This window comes from Pteropus vampyrus, unplaced genomic scaffold (genome assembly GCF_000151845.1).
Source record: "Pteropus vampyrus isolate Shadow unplaced genomic scaffold, Pvam_2.0 Scaffold623, whole genome shotgun sequence".
NCBI lineage: Eukaryota > Metazoa > Chordata > Mammalia > Chiroptera > Pteropodidae > Pteropus > Pteropus vampyrus.
In genome coordinates, this window is record NW_011889404.1 from 28,805 (window position 1) to 46,124 (window position 17,320).

Genomic DNA, 17,320 nt, shown 5'->3' on the forward strand with positions numbered 1-17,320 from the left:
CAGGGACTCATCACAGTGACTCATCACGGTCCTGTGGAACCTGTTCATTGCTGGCAAGTTGGGGCCTCCTCACCGCCATCTGAACTCGCTTCCCAGTCCTGCGAAGACCTGCCCTTTGAGATAGGAATAAAAGTCCTTTGTTTTTCCTCTCACACACACACACACACACACACACACACACACGCACGCACGCACACAAATCTACAGTAACCAAGCAAACAGCCAATAAAGAAAAAGCCTCATTCAAATGGTAGAAAGTTTTTTGGCATTCTTCCAGGTATGGCATGGTTGAGAGGAAGTAACCCAATTCCCAGTTCCCTCCCTCAGGCACAAAAAGTTAGTCTGTGGGCTACCAGAGGGACTGGTTTCTGTCTTGCCTGACTCAGAATTCAGACAGGGAACAACAGCATATCTCAGATCTCAGATTTGCAGAAGTCATTGAAGGAAGTGGAGGACAGAGCAGCACATGAAAACTGCAGAGGAACCACAGACCCATGGATGCCTGAAGCAAGAATTTCAGGCAAAGGAACACAAAAGATCATCTAAGGCCCTGAGAAGCTATGGTGAGATTCTTTGGGAAGTTAATACATTTAACAGCAGCCATGTAATCTGAGAAAATTGGAGGTGGTGGAAGGCAAGCATAGGGCCCAAACAAGATTCATGCCTAGAAAAAACAAAAAACAAACAAACAAACAAAAAAACAGGAAGATATTAGCTTCACCCTGGATGGTTCTCAAGGCTGAGTACATGCCCTCCTAACTACTGGAGGTCTTCCATGCTTGCTTGCAAAGACAAGATGTGGCTATTTTCTCACTTGCGCAATTTTCAACAAAAGAAACAAAGGCTGTGGACTTTAAATATCTTTAAAGCAAGTGTCTTAAATGTGCTCAAGCTGAAGGAAAACCCAAAGAACTAAGGAAATCAGAAAAATGATATATAAACAAAATAAAAATATCAACAAAGAAAAAGTATAGAAAGGTGCCAAAGAGAAATTCTAAAGCTGAAAATACAATAACTGAATTAAAATATTTACTAGAGGGGTTCAATAGCTGACACAAATAGGAAGAAGAATCAGTAAGTTCGAAGGCAGGTCATTTGAAATTACTGAGTCTATGGAGAAAAAGAATGAAGAAAAATGAATAGAACTTAAGGAACTTGTGATACACCATTGAGAGAATCAATATACACATTATAGGAGTCCCAGAAGAGAAACGGGTACAGAGATTATTTAAAGAATAGCTGAATACTTCCAAAATTTGAGGAAAGACAAAACTCCACAAATTCAAGAAGCTCATAATTTCCAAAGAGGACAAATCCAAAAGACCCACACCAAGACACATTATAATCAAACAGTCAAAAGCCAAACACAAAAAGAACTTTGAAAGCAGCAAGAGAAAAGCTACTCATCACGTACAAGAGATCCCAAATAAGATTGTTAATAGATTTCTGAGCAGAAATCACGCAGGCCAGAAAGCAACAATGCTATATTTTAAAAAAGAAAAAAACGCCTGTCAACTGAGAATTTTACATCTGGCAAAAGTGACCTTCAAAAAATAAGGGAGAAATTAAGGATCCCAGACAAACGAAAAGCTAAGGGAGTTTATTACTACTAAATCTTCCCTGCAAGAAATGGTCAAAGAAGTCTTTCAAGTTGAAATGGAAAGACACTAGACCTGACACTGCAAAACTCCTAGAAGAAAATGTAAGGAAAAAAAAAATGTTTGACATCAGTCTTGGCAATGCTTTTTTGGATATGACACTGAAAGCACAAGCAATGAAAGGATTTGGTGTTTGACTTCCTAAGAAGCTGCCAATAGGCTTGGTGATGCAAACTAGGAGTTTAGGACAATTTCCCATGAGAATCTCTGACCAGTGGGTCCTAGACTAATGGGAAGCAAGACATGGAAGGGAGCTGGGCATATTTTAACAAGCAAAGTATACATTACATCCAAGCAGTTTTCACTTTGCAAACTCATTCACAGTAGAAACTTGTTCTCATTTCTTATGATTCTCTACCAGGCAAAGCTAAGGAAGGATATGATTGCATGAACTTCTGATAATAAGGTACCATACAAAGCAAGGACTGTGTACACATGCACGCGCGCACACACACACAGCATTTATTCAGAGCCTGTCATATGAAATGAGATGTTGCAAGAAACTTAGTCTATATTAACTGGAGAAATGTAACAGCTATGTAGTTTGCAGTTGCACACAAATGTAATTTTTTTTATTTCTGAGTATCTTGAGCCCCTATTTCTGCCAATGATAGAAAACTGAAATTTCATCCATTTAAGGTAATCGTCCTGATTTAAAGCAATCTTAGTAGTCATCAACTTCAGGGTTCTCCCCGACCCTTTATCCTCCCTGAGGTTGATCAAAGTTTCCAAATGGCTAACACCTCAGCACCAGTGAGGGGTGTTTGGTCCTCATGTTGTCTGAGCTTGGTCCTTGCAGACTACAGCTTCTAAGATTCAGATTTCTGAAATAATGTCTTTCACTTCAGACTTTCCCCTATGGCATGCCACACTCACATTTAGGGTCCTATTGTTTCCTCCAGATGCCAGATATCCAGTCTCGTCTCTATTATCCTTATCTCAGCCACAGAGCTCTTTCCTAGATGGCCTCTGCACTGTCATCTTACTCACACTTCAGCACACTTAGGGCTTTTCTTGGACTTTCCTGAGCTACGTGGACTCCCATGAAGAGAGCTTTCCTCTCCGAATAACAGTGCGCCCACTCCCTGTGGGGGTACTTCATCTTGTAGTCACAAGATGGCTGCAGAAGCTCTGATCATCATACAACCGTGTTCAAAGGTAAACAGCAGAGTGTAGTATGAGGCAGTTTCTCCTCCAGAACCTTCCTCTTATGAAACGCTCTACAACTCCTTAAACATCTCATTGGTCAGATCTGGTCACAATCTACCCCTACACCAAGAGCTAGGGCACTTTAGATAAGATTCCATATCTTAATGAAATTGAGGTTATCTTAGCAAGAAGTCCTTTGAGCAGGCCTTCCACGGTGCCTCCCTAGCACCTCCTGGTTGGTAGCCACAAGTGCTCCAGCTCTCACTGCCAAAGTGCCATGCTGTACACAGGCTTTCCTAGCTTTGTGGTCACCCCGGTTAGTCCCTGGGGAAAGGAGGCAAATCCATCATCCTCTGTCCTTGGATGCGCCCCATCCCCCCCACTCCATCTAGAGTTCCACCATGCTCATCCCAGAGAGCCCTAAGTACAGGGACTATTGCTCCAGAACTCACTGGTCTGACAGCAGTCTCAGTCCCTGTATTACTGCTTGCTGGTAAAACTCTTCAGTGGATAAACAATTCATTGTGTGTTTTCCTCTCCTCTGCTGGTCTAATGTAATACTGTCCTCAGTCCTCCAAGTTTAGCTCTTGACAAGTTTGTAATACTGTCCTCAGTCCTCCAAGTTTAGCTCTTGACAAGTTTATGCAAAATTCTGAAAAATTTTAAGTACTTGCTTCTGTCACTAATTTTCCAGTCAATTTTGGCACTCAGAGTTGTGCGTCCTTCCATGGAACAATAGGCTAAGCTTCTATTTCTAATGGTGAAAAAACTTTAATGGAAAGAGGACAAAAAATACTTTATTAAAGTGTACCGCTGCTGTCAGGTTGTCCACAGTGGGAAAGTTGGGGGCGAGGTAAGGGCAAAGTATATGTGAACTCTGTACTTTCTGCTGTGAACCTAAAACTATTCTAGTTTGAGAAAATGTTTTTAGTTCCAGTTCTGTACCAGTCCCTGTACTAGAGATAATATAGTGTATTATTCACACAAACCTAACCAGCTCCCTGTTCCTACCAAGGTGGAAAGTCCCATACAGCCCTTCCGACTGAACCTCTCCAGTCTCAACTGAGAATTTCTCAAGCCAGAAGGGGTCGTGAGGGGCCCTGCCCAACTGATGCTGCCTAGGCATTAACAAGGGTGGAGCAGGGGCTGTCAGCCTTCTTTACACCAAGGTGCTCCTAATGCACTCTGCTGCAGTTACATGCGCACTTCCCTTTGTCTCTTCCTTTCTAATGAAACTGATTGTTCAGCCCAGCAATTGGCCTAAGCCATTTCCCAGCCTACCTTGCAGCCATAGTATGAGACATAACCAACTGCTGAGAAAAAGTCACTAAGTGGTGTTGCTGAGGTGACAGAAAATGTGCATACCTATTCCCTTACATCTTTGCGCCTAGGAAGAGGGTGACGGTAGTATTTATAGCACTCATACTATGAGAAAAGAGCTGATCTTGAGAATGGAAACTATGTGCTAGAGATGGCAGAAAGCTAGAAAGAAACTAGGACATTGGTCATGCTTCCCTATCAGCACTAGACAGCCTCCGTATTTCTTCGAAACACTGATTTGTCTAACCCACTGTTCTACTAATACAGTTCAATGTAATTATTCTACCCCAATGCTCTCACTTAGGGATAAACAGCCTTTAAGTCAAACTAAAGTTTTAAGTTACAGGTTTCAAGCAAGGATCTCAGAATCCCAAGAAGTCAGAACAGAGGCTTCCTTCAGGTAGGCCATTCAACCACTAAACATTGCTGAAGGAATTATGTCCACTCACCAGAGGATCCCTTGGCTCCCCTCCCAACAAAAGCCTAAGAGTGGAAGGAAAACTAGAAAACACAAAGTGAGGAGAGCAAGGAACCACTTGACTAGCGCAATGGAGTGGGGGTGGGGAAAGGGCTGGCTGGTGTGGTCCAAGTATCTTACTAAGAATGGCCAAAGATAATTTAGAACAGGGGTCCCTAACCCCCAAGATGAAGACCAGTAGCGGTCTGTGGTTTAGGAATTGGGCCGCACAGCAGGTGAGCAGTGAGCAAGCCAGCCAGTGAAGCTTCCTCTGTATCTGCAGCAACTCCCCAGGGCTAGCATCACTGCCTCAGCTCTACCTCAGATCATCAAGTGTTAGATCATAGGAGCGTTCCAAAAAAGTTGAGGACCACTTTAGAATACTTGCATTAGAAATTACAGAAAATTTAAAACAGCATCCCTAATCCTACTATACAGCCATTAATTTGCATTTTCTTGCTTTCCTATGCATTTTCAGTACATGTAAAATTGATGTAATTTTGCCAATTGAAATTTTTTAAAAGTCTTTGATTTTAAAGAACTGCACAATATAAAAGATGTTTAAGAAGCCACTATCAATTTATAGAAGAAATTCAAAGCTCCAATTAGTCATAGGTATAGAACATTCCTTGAACCCATCTCCTGATGTTCCTTCCACTGGAACATCCTCTGATGAGGAGGGAGTAGAGGAAAGGAAACTTCACTGAATTCCCTTTCAACCTTTCTACCCTGGAGCCTTTAAAATATATTACTATTCAAAACAGTTTGAAATAAATTAAATCTACCCCTGGGATGCTAATGCACACACACCCCAGGCTCAGTAAATGCTTGAACCAGACTGGGAAATTGGAGAGGAACAATAAGATTTCGAAAGGTAGTCTGCTTGAGCAGACTCAAAGAATGAGAATTACTTAAGTGTCCTCAGCATATGCAATTGTGTGTACAAAGACAAACAAAAATGGAAGAGTTGGATATGGCTCGAGTTAGCTTCATTAATATACAATTGTGAATGACGGTACAATTAGCAAATCACCGCAATTAAATGAAATTAAGTACTCTAACAGATCTAATAAAAATCTATCTACAAATAAAAAATACATCTCATTCTGCAAGAACAAAGATGAAACAATGACTTTAAAAAGGCACAAGTTTTAAAGTAAAAGTAATAGTTTTATTGGAAAGATGTTTAACAAATTATGGTAATTCCAGCGCATGTATATACACTTAACAGATTCAACCACAGGATTACATACCATAATGCACACTCAATGCAATGATAGATTTCCACAGTATGCGATACCACCCTAAGAACTGCACCAAGTTTTAAGATCCGAAGACAAAGAAATCCAGAAACTTAGCAAGATATTTACAAATATGGTGTAAGAAGCAGTAAATATTTCAATAGTTTTATTAAATGTCTTCTTTTAGGTATTATAGAGGCTTAGAGGGGAAATATCTGGTAGTCTCTAGATCAAAAATAGGAACTTGAGCAAAAACAAAAAAATCATGCTTTCTAAAGCATGATTTTTCCAGGGACTCCGGTAAGACACATAAGCAACTTGGTATACTTCAGAAGTCTTAAATTCTCATTAGTTGACTTTTAGTAATCAATGTTGATGCCATGCTGCTATTTAAATCACTAATGCAAAAGCATTGCTCCCTCGGGTATTCCTGCAATGTTTCATTTATAAAAAAACCTGCAGAAAGAACTCTACTTACACCAAAACAAGGTAGCAAGGAAACAGGTTACCGTGGAATAATAAGGCCCTAAGAAAGGTAGCAGGTCGTATAGTTACCTCCTTGTGGGCAAAATCCCTGCCCTAAAACTATGCAACCTACTACCTCTTCCTAGGAACCCATTTTTTTCTCTTGCCGTCTTCTACTTGGCAGATGTACTTTGAATTATCCTGTTAAATTAGGCTTTGGGTTTCATTTCAAATTCAAACCACTGATGCTTTTAAAGTTACTGGCCACATGACCTTAGTAAAAACAATAAATGTATTTGCTGAAAATCAAACCTCATTATGAAGAAACAAAAATTCAATTACATCAGAGGATGCAAACCAGAAGCCTAATATCAAGCCTACCATGTATTGTTGGAGCCACAGACTTTTAAAAACATTTATGTATTACCAAAATTTAAATATCAAATTTCATAAAACCTCCAGCCTCTTTTGATAGACTAGAAAATTCGATGACACTATGTAGTATAAGTCCTGTTTGCCACTGTCAACTGGAACAATTTAACTTATTGCCTGCCTCATTTAGAGGTCATGTGTTTCCTAGATTACAGCCAGCCCCTCCTGGGCTCAGGTATTTATTTTTGATCTTTCAATTATAGTAAATGAAAGTCAACTGTCACCATCAAAAACAAGCTTTTGGAGACTATCACACTCTTTATAAAGGCACTTTTAAGTGTTTTTAACAAAATATAGTTCTCCATAATTTGATTCACTTACTGGGCCTGGCAAGTAAGAATATGAAATGGGTCCTTGTGTAATTAATAAAAGATATAAATTCATTTTTCTGCATTTAAAGTATTAGTTAAGTTTCTAACTGCAGAGTGGTGATATACACAGTGGAGGCAGCATAAACCACAAAACTCCACAACTGTACTTGCCACACAAAGAGGTTATTCAACTAGTCAGTTTAACGAAGATTCAGTGAATTTCTTGAACTTTCCCACTTTTCTTTGACACTCTCAAAAGTAGAAGCTTCCCCTTCCCAACCCCGATTTTTGTATGTTTAATTTATAACAAAGACCAATTCTGGACCATGCAGGTGTCTATCTATATGCCAGGGATGAAACAAAAAGCATAAATTTGGCCCAGACAAATCACCTGGGTTGGGCCCATCCAAGAGAGAATTTGATGTTTTCTGTCATGCAAAGTTCCTGTTGCCAATGGCACTGCACTATGATTATCTTAGATATTAAGATTCAGAATAAGCGAATATATTTGGGAAGAGATAACCTCTCCTTCATCGCCACAGTTGGCCTTTTTCTTTTCCCAAAACAAACAGTAAGCACTTAAAACAAGGAGCTTTTGGCTTTGATTATAAAAGCCCAAGGTAACATATGCTTTGGCCATTGGAAAAAAGCTAAAACATAGGCCTCCTCAAGTGTTAAAACTCAAATAGCCCTTCCTAGCATTATCCTCACATTTTCTTTAAAACAACCATTTAACAGCCTCAGGGGACCTCCCCTTCATGAATAAAAGACTCAGGTTTGGGGGCAAAGCTGAAGGTCTTTGACACTTATAGAGCCCAACTCCCCTTTTTCCAGGCTGGAGAGATGAAGCCTTCCGAATCAACACAATGATGAAGCACTGCCCAAAGCCACCCAAAAACCCAAACCAGAGAATGAATCATAATCAACCTGACTTCCTTTTGGCTCCAAAAGTGCCTTTCCAGTCTATATTTACCCCTACCACCCAGGACCCCTCCCCACCACCCCGCCACACACACACACAAACACACACACACACACACACATGTGAAGGAGGATGTGGGTGATGAGCCTATTCACAATTCCAAAGGGGCCTACTCTCCTATTAAGATTGCCTGAAAGTTACTTAATTTCTCCACTCTTCAAGATTTTTAATTTCAAGTTATTGAAATATACATGTGAAAAGTAAAAATGTTAAACCATAGTTTACTGTAAATACACTATATACTTGGACAGAGAAAATCAACAGCTGACATAAACAAACTGTCAATACAACAATGTCAAAAGTTATTCTTCTGAGTTTGAATATCATCTAGATAAAAACAAAATGCAGCAAGTCTACTCCTCAGGGAAGGCAATAGATTGTATAGTTATCTCCTGAACAGGGTAAAATCACTACCCCACAACTATACAATCTACTACCTCACTCTGATAGAGCAATGTTTTCTTCTGGAATGAAGAGAACAATCTTTTCAAAAGAAAATGCAACATAAAATTATAGACATCAAAATAAAAGGTTATTCTGATATACAGAAATGAGAAGCAAAAAGTATCCCCACCCCATCTAGTCTTCTTGCTAAAGTTTGTAATCTCTAAAAGAATTAACAATTTGAACACCACAAAGAAATACCATTTGTACACCATTTTTATACAAGTTAATCGTAAATACTGTACGATTAATTATCAACTTCTTAAGACACCATCAGAATGCAGATTTTTCTATCACGTTAGGAAAGACAGTAGATTGTATAGTTATCTCCCAGTGGTGGGTGTGACCCTAAAACTATACAACCTACTACCTCATCCCACAGTGAAGAGAACATCCAGGGTGAATTTTCCAGCGGAGCACCACAAGAAGGCTTTCTACTCGGCAATCCTGGTTCTCCTGTGTGATTAAAAAAGGGGGAAAAGTATTAAACGACTTTTTCACTTAATTTGAATGTAAATTTAATTGGAAAAGTTTCTAAACATCAGCAATTTAAATTGTAGCTACATGTATAATCTATGTCATGCTTTCATTTCTTCTATTTGGTTAATATTGTCTTAAATGCTTGGTCATCTAAGTCCACTCTTAATACATATTTAAAGATTCAGAAAGTCTTATATCACTTGACTATTACCAACTTTTGATTTTATTAGTTGCTAAAAATGAAAACTCATAAAATCCCTTATCCTTCCTAAAGAAACAAACAAACAAAAAAATCCATTACAAAGGAATATAAGAACCTCTCTATCAAATTCTAAGACATCAAAAATGCAAGTCCTGTATATCATGCATAATCCACTATTAAACAAACTAATGTACAAAGGGATGATATAAAAATATATACACAATGAGATCCTAATTTTTAAGTTAACCTAACTCATATTTTCCATTACACCAAACACAGTGGTCTGATTAACGAAAACAAAGGTTATATCTTGGATCGGAGTCAGGATCAGGATCCTTTCTTTAGCTAGAAAGATGCTGTGAGGACCAAAGGCAGGAACCAAGATATTTTAATACCTTGGTACAATATTCTGAACTAAGCAACATGATCAGTTTAGTTTTAAAATCCAAATCATAAAACCAAATTAATCTAAAGCATACTAAATATTGGTCTCCATTTTAGACTTCATACTTAAGAGGTAACTACTGTAAAGATTACTTATTTTTTAAAGTAGGCACTAAATTTAATGTTAAAGTAGTGACTTATAACCAAAATCTGTAATCAAAAACACTCTCATGATATACAGCTCAATGCAATAGAATTCAAAGTCTAGAAATAAACCCCATACATTTAGTCAACTGGTTTTCAACAAGGGTGCTAAGACAATTCAATGGAGAAAGTTGTCTTTTTTTTTTTTTTTCCAACAAATAGTGCTGGGACAACTGAATATCCACATGCAAAAGAAATTTAGACCCCATACCTCATACCATATGTAAAAGTAACTTAAAACTAATAACCTATTTTAAAGAAGGGAAAAAGGATTTGAATATACATTTCTCTAAAGACATGGCTCATAAACACAAAGGGCCAATATGTAAATAAGACACTCTATTATTTGTTAGTCATTAGGGAAACCAAAACCAAAACCACAATGAGATACCACTTTCAGACCCACTAGGGTGGCTAAAATTAAAAGGCAGATCAAAAAGTGTTGATGAAGATGTGGAGAAAATAGATCCCTATTAATACTGCTCGTGGGAATTTAAAATGGTGCAGGTGTTTTGGGAAAGTTAAGCAGTTCATCAAAAAGTTACCATGTGACCAAGCAATTTCCCTCAGAGGTATATTCGCGAAAGAATTAAACACAAAAACTTGTACGTTAAGTGTTCATAGCGATACTCATTTGGAGTCAACAATAACCAGGGTTCAAATCCTGGCCCTGCTCACACCCTGCCATTGAAACCTTGTTCAAGTTATTTAGCCTTTCTAGGCCCCTCAGCTTTTCCTAACTGTAATACCAATACGCTAAATTAAATAATCTCTAAGATTAAGGAGACTTACCACATATCCAACATAATAAGGCCCCACACCATGCCTTTTATGTATATCATCTTAACAGTCACCATCTCTATTTTAAAGAGGTGAAAAACTAGTGCTAAGAAGTTTAATAACTTGACCAAATTACGAGAGGTAACACCAAATCTCCAAATTCACTATTTAACCCCATTTCGACTCTTTAAGGCCAGATGATTCAAGGTATGAATATGAAGATAACTGTCACTAAAAATTCAAACCTTTATCGTAAGCAAAAATCTTTCTCCAGAACCAGCATAGTTCTTTCAGCCAACAGGAAAACCGACTGGTACCTCTACCCCGACTCCTAGCCCTGACCAATTTTCTCATTTAAAATCTGTTAGAATTTTCATCAAACACAGGTATCTAAAAATGAAATAAACAAAGAATTTAAGATGTATTCATTTTTTAAATTTTGGCAAGTGTGGCATGCTTACTTTGTACTGTTTTTCTTGATCCAGCAATGTAAATTGGTACCATATTGGTAGTAAGGGATCTGGCAATTCACATACCAAGGGCTATTATAATATTCAATTTTGGGTGAAATATATACAAATATAATCTAAACGTTGATTCTTGATGCGTGAGGGGCAAGAGGAACATATCTACTATGCAGCATCACTATTCATTAGAGCAGTGGTTTCCCACTGTTCCACAATCCACAGTAGAATATTTTATATTTCTAAATAGTACTCATGTCATGTCTATTAATAAATACTAATACAACAAATGAATACTATTCAACTAATCCTCTTATATTTTCTTTTATTATACACAATTTTTATGATCCTCTGATGGTTCTCAGCCTGCAGTTTAAGAAAACAATTACAGCAAATTTTGGAAACTAATATCTAACAGCTGAGGAGGTAATGTTAAAAAAGCTTTCAGAAACAAAGAACACAATCCATATAGTAGAATTTATGAATTATGAGGACCCAAGAAAATGTTCATTAAGAAATATGTTAAATAAAAACCCTAACATGTACAGATCACAACTATATAATGCTTGGCTACTAGAAAAGAGAAAAAGAGTGGGGTAATTAAGCTAATTTATTTTCCATTCTTGAGATTCTCTATAGTTAAAGTGTACTGCAGAATCAGAGAGCTAGTTTGAATACTGGCTTATTTACAGGAAGCCAGTTTCTAGACACATAATGTAATCTCTGGGCCTTTGTTATTTTAACTTATAAAAATCAAGACAAATCTTACAGGGCTGTTAAAGGAAATAGAAATAAAATACAAAACCATTCATTACAATGCCAAGTGCACAGTGGCTGTTCAATATATTGTAGCTGCAACCGTCAGTATTAGATTTTAACTAAAACATTCTTAGACAAGATGCTATTAGCCAAACTATCTGAATTTGATCTTTCAGATAATTCTTTTTAAAAAAGTAACAAACTTTTATAGCAAATTTCTATCCTTACTCACATACTACCTCAATCTCTAGCTTGCCCCTGCCCACTAAAAATTAGAGTGATTAAAAGTCACAATTCGACTTGGACAAAATGTGTTAAGAAACTGATTTCAGCCCAAAAGAGCAGTACAGGAAAGAAGCTTCCGGCAATGGCTCTGGAATCAAGCAGCTACTTAGTTGCTGCGTCCTTGGGCAAGTTACATAACCTCCCTGTGGTTTAGTTCTCTCATCGCCAATTGGGGAACTGTAACAGCCACAACTCGTGGAGCTGTTCTGGGGACTGGGAACACATGTAAAGCATCTTAATGACCCAGAAGTACTCCACGAATGGTATTATTCTTAATAAATTAAATCAATATGAGAAATTGTCTCATATTGACAAGTTTACGTTCCCAGATATACTTGAGACAGTTAAAAATACTTATCTTCAATTTAAAACATACTGTGTCAATTTAAAATGTGCTGTGAAGAGGCAAATCTACTTCCTAATTATGAATAAACTTGCTTGTCAGTATCTGCAGCTATATCAAGTTTCTGTAACACGTTCACTCCATAACATTCACATTTTAAAGCTACTTATATTTTATTAAATGAACAATGTATATATCATATCATAATGTTTAAATTACTTATATAGTCGACACCTTAAAAAGTCAGAGTTCTTAACCTGCATCCACAATTTCAGGAACCCCCAAAAATTGTACATACAATTTTTCTGCTAAAGTCCATAGCTTTTACGACATCCAACAAAAGCAGGTTAAGTGTCATGGTCCTAAAGACGTATTTGAATATACATTATGAAAACTACATATTAATGAAGTAAAATATACAAATTTCACCTTTGCATTTGTCAATTTTACTAAAGTAATATTTAAAACAAACTAGCTTCTAAATTCTTAAAATCTGCTAAACTAACAATCCAGAAACAGGTATACTCTACTTTCCAAATACTTAAAGAGTTTGAGCTTCCGAGCTAAAACATCTTTCCTGAAGTCTGAATTGCCTACCTTTTACATTAGTTTACATAATCCTATAATAAACGAAGTAGCTCAAAGTTTTAATATTGGCTACTTAATAAATATTTCCTTCAACCTCAAATACTCAGTTGACTATTAATGAATTATCTGATGATGCAGGCCGAATATTAAAACATTATTTTATTATTCATCAAACTCTCCAATAGCACTTTGATTCCTTTGACACAGCAAACAGTATTTTTAGCAATGGATCAATCCATCAATGTAATCTGACTTGTAAAATTGACAAGATAAAGTTTTTGAATATAACTAAGTTTCACTAATAGAAGTTAACCTAATTCTTACCGAAAATCTCCATTTTATATTCTACCAAACATTGCACTAAGCCTGAAATTCATATGAAGTTTTAAAGAGCTAAATACTAGGCTATGTATTCCAAAAGGACTATATATATCCTTTCATTTACTCAGACTCATAGCGAGTACACTAAGATGCTCCTGATTACATGAAGTCATGAAATTTTTTTAAAAGGTAACTAATGGAAAGTCAACTCCCAGTATTCCTTTGTAAATTTTCAACTGCGAACTGTTAATTTGGGGCCAACTTCCCTGGTACAAGCATATTCTATGTTACCACTGTATACCTAAGTAAAGTAAATTCTACTACAAACCCTATAATGCACAGAAATATTTAGGGTAGAGTACTTCACTTGGCTGACTTGTTCTGCTTAACGGTCCTTATTTATATACCATATACCATTTCTCAAGCCTTTAAAATCTCTTGCTTTCCTATCTTTCATTATACTGATGCTTCTAGGTTGAAAAATCACTGTATAATCTACACACCTCCGTAGGCCAAGAAAAAGTAGGATCTAGTTATTAAATCTATATTACAGTTTACCATAATTAACTGTAGCCTTAGTAGACAATTCATAGTCTACATTGTACAATAGCGAATTCACTAAGCAAAATGTTCCCTCCTATGCATTAAGCAATCAGATAACTGAGGGGGTGGTGGGCTCACAAGTGTACAAAGATAATATACCTTCCTGATGAACACTAACACAAAGTGGAAAAGGATGACCAATTAACAAAACAAAATGCTCCCAAATCATATTCATCATTAATATCATTTTAAAACAGATCTTCTAAAATCTCTTAAAAGATTGCTAGAGAAGCAAAAATCTCTTAAAAGTGAAGCTGTCAGCTGCCTCAAAATATTTAAATCTTAGACCTAGAAAGGGCCTAAGAAATCACCTGAAGCAATTTCCTCATTTGAAATGAGGCTGTGGAGAGACAGGTAACATTTCTGAATGATAATACAAAACTGCAAATACTCATCTAGAAAAAGTTAATTTTTTAAAAGAAGTTAGACAATCCACTAGAATTACCTATCCTTTTAGCAGCCATTAGCCACATCTAACTTTTAAGCACTGGAAATTCAACTAGCCCAAAATGAGATATGCTACAACTGTAAAATACAATCTAGATTTCAAAGGCTTAAGTATCAAAAAAAAAAAAAAAGTAGTGGCTCTCATTTTCTCTCATTACTTAATGCTTTGAACACCCACACATGCAAAGAGCACTCAGTGACCAGGCCTCCTTTATTCCAGTTGAGGTCACATGAGGCAATGTTGACAACTCATTACGGGGGATCCAGATTCTTCTATTCTCATCTAGATGTGGAAAAATCATCGGCAATTAATATTCTGGGGTGAAAAGCCCTTACTGTCTAAAAGCTTCTCAGACTATTAAAATAGTAAATGATTAGAACGCCCACTGGTCATTAATGGCAAATTTATTTCCCCCAACTCCTGAAAACTGTCACGAGGGGAACAAGCTCTACCAAATATAAATGAAAAGGGATGCTTTTAATACTTCTTGAAGACCAGTGCTATCAATGAAGAAAATACCATTCTTTGAAAAGTGTTTTACAAACTTTTTTGACACCCTCAGAAAAAGATACTTTGCAGAATTATACATGCCTGTAGTGGAATCAACTAATATTATCTGTACTTTTAAAAAAAATTCTGATCACCACTCACTAAACCGATTTAATGACCAAATGAATCAGGTCCTACAGTCTGAAACACTGATTTAGATTTAATATTGAGCAATTCCCACTATTAGTAACACTATTACTACATTAGCTATTGAAAAAAAAGTACACAAATATCTAGTGTGCTGTATTCTAACCAGCGGTCCCCAACCTTTTTGGCACCAGGGACAGGTGCTCCTATGAGAATGCCTGATGATCTGAGTGATGCTAGCGCTGGGGAGCAGCTGCAAATACAGATGAAGCCTCCCTGGCTGGCTTGCCCACTGCTCAACTCCTGCTGTGCCGCCCAGTTCCTAAAAGGCCACGGACCCATACCAGTCTGGTATCAGCCCACAGTCCAGGGGTTGGGGCCCTGCTCTAAAGCAAGAATTCTAGTTAATGTTAACCAACAGAATAAAATGCCCACAAAGAGTAAACATTGGAGACCAATTTGAATAATATCGATTTCTTCATTCTGTAAGTCTGAACTCAGTGATTTACAAACTTTCTCTTTTTTGGAAACTTGCAAAATTCTTGAGTCTCTTAAATTTAACAGAGCTTTAATTTTGTGAAGAGGGGGAGGACACACAACCTGTTTCAAGATCAAAGAAAAATACCTTCCAGCTGTCACCACGAAATATCCAAAAATGGTTTTTCTCCCACATCACGTAATAAGGTAATTCTGTACCTTAGTAACACATTTAAAAATGCCATTTAGTCATAACTGAATTCAGAAGAGATCAAGACATTTGTCTCCTCTCAAAAAGCTCTAAATTTTCAAAAATAACTACTTTTAGCAACTGTGTATAAGAAACCAAACACCCTCAAAGAACCAAACTTTACAAAAGTTTACAAGTTTTTGCTTCCTTTACTACGCATATTCCCTGAATATACTGTAAATGAACCTGACTGTCATACATAAGAAAAACCTGGATATAAACAATTAGCTTCTAAAATCCCTATAAATTTAGAATTGAACAGATTTTTTTATACCGTTGCATAACTTTCCGGCCAACAGAAATGCAGGGGACTGCTAAATGAGGTTTTCACTTAGGAACTGAGTGCTAAGAAGGCAGTATTTATCAGCAAAGTTAAAAAAGTAAACTCATCCAGTCTCCTGATTTATTTTAAGAATTTAACAATCACTGTGCGCAGTGCCTTCTTTCCGTTTTCCAACTCTCTCGTAAATGAAAAGTTTATTAAAACACACACCCTCACCTCTGACATAAAAGGCAGAGGACCAGGCCCTACTGTAAAAGTTGGAGAGACAGAAGGCCATTGCTGGCCAAGGACATAAAGGTTACACATTCCTCACACCGGAGCCCGCCAGAGACGTGTATCAGCCGGCCTGCTTCCACGGTGTGCAGCCCCGACTCAGGGCTGGGGCCGCTGGAGGAGGCCCAGGTCGCCAGGCACGAGCCTGTCCCCCGGGATCCCGCTTCCTCCCTCCGGCCCGCCCGCCTCTCCCAAGGACGGCGGCCGCGATGACCCAGCCGCACCGCAGCTCCAGGATGGAGGCTGCGCTCAGCCAAGCGGATTAGGAGTAGGGAGCGAGACCAGGGCCGCCGGCCCGCACCGACGCGTCCCGGCCCTCCCCTCGCACTTCCTACCTTCCCTCCCGCATCCCAGCCCCCAAGGCCAAGGTCTCCCAGGCCCACAAACTTGATAGCGGAAGTGACGTCAGGGGAACCTGGCGCAGGCCGCAGCCAGTCACGCCACAGAGGGAGGCGGCATTGGCCAATGAGCAACATCCGGGGGCGGGACTTCCCTCGCTCAAGTTTGATTGAAGCGGGGGGAGGGGCGGGGTGAAGAATGTGAAGAATGACCCCTCCCCCGCGGCCCGAGAGGCGCTAGGCGGGAAGGGGAGGGGGTTGGGACCCGCCGCGCCACGCGGCGCCCATCCCCCGCCCCCTCCCGCGCCGCCGCCACCCGCGGTCCTCCTTGAAGCCCGCCCGCCCCAGCCCCCAGGCCTCTGCCGGCCGGTCCACACCGCTCCCCTTCTCTCACTGCCCCTGGCTGGCGGGGGAGGTCCAAAAGAAGAAAAATGGCGACAGGCCCGCGTGCGCCGTCCTTCTACCTTACCCACCTCGGGCTCGCAGAGAAGGCTGCCGCCTACCAGCGCCCGCCGCAAAGACGGTCCGGCCCTCACGCCCGCCGCTGCCCGCCGTCGCTGGTAGCCGCGAGCGAGAACCCGGATGGAAGCCCGGGCGGGCGGGACGCGGCGGCCCGAGGGAAAGCAGCGCGGGCGCCGGGAGGCCGAGGCGGGGGTGGGCACGAGGGCAGCGCGCGAGCCCATTGGTCAGCCCGCCTGACTGACGTGCGCTTCGCCCTTTCACCTTGGCTGAGTGGGGCTCGC

The 17,320-nt window shown here is 39.2% G+C and overlaps 1 long non-coding RNA gene across 1 annotated transcript; it reads right to left on the reverse strand.

Annotated features, from left to right (window-relative positions):
* Window positions 1-5,729: 5,729 nt before the first annotated feature.
* On the reverse strand, window positions 5,730-17,320 carry LOC111733716. The gene is made up of 2 exons (XR_002778132.1): window positions 17,051-17,320; window positions 5,730-8,915 (listed from the first exon to the last, which is right to left on the reverse strand). It is a non-coding gene; the product is annotated as an uncharacterized LOC111733716 (long non-coding RNA).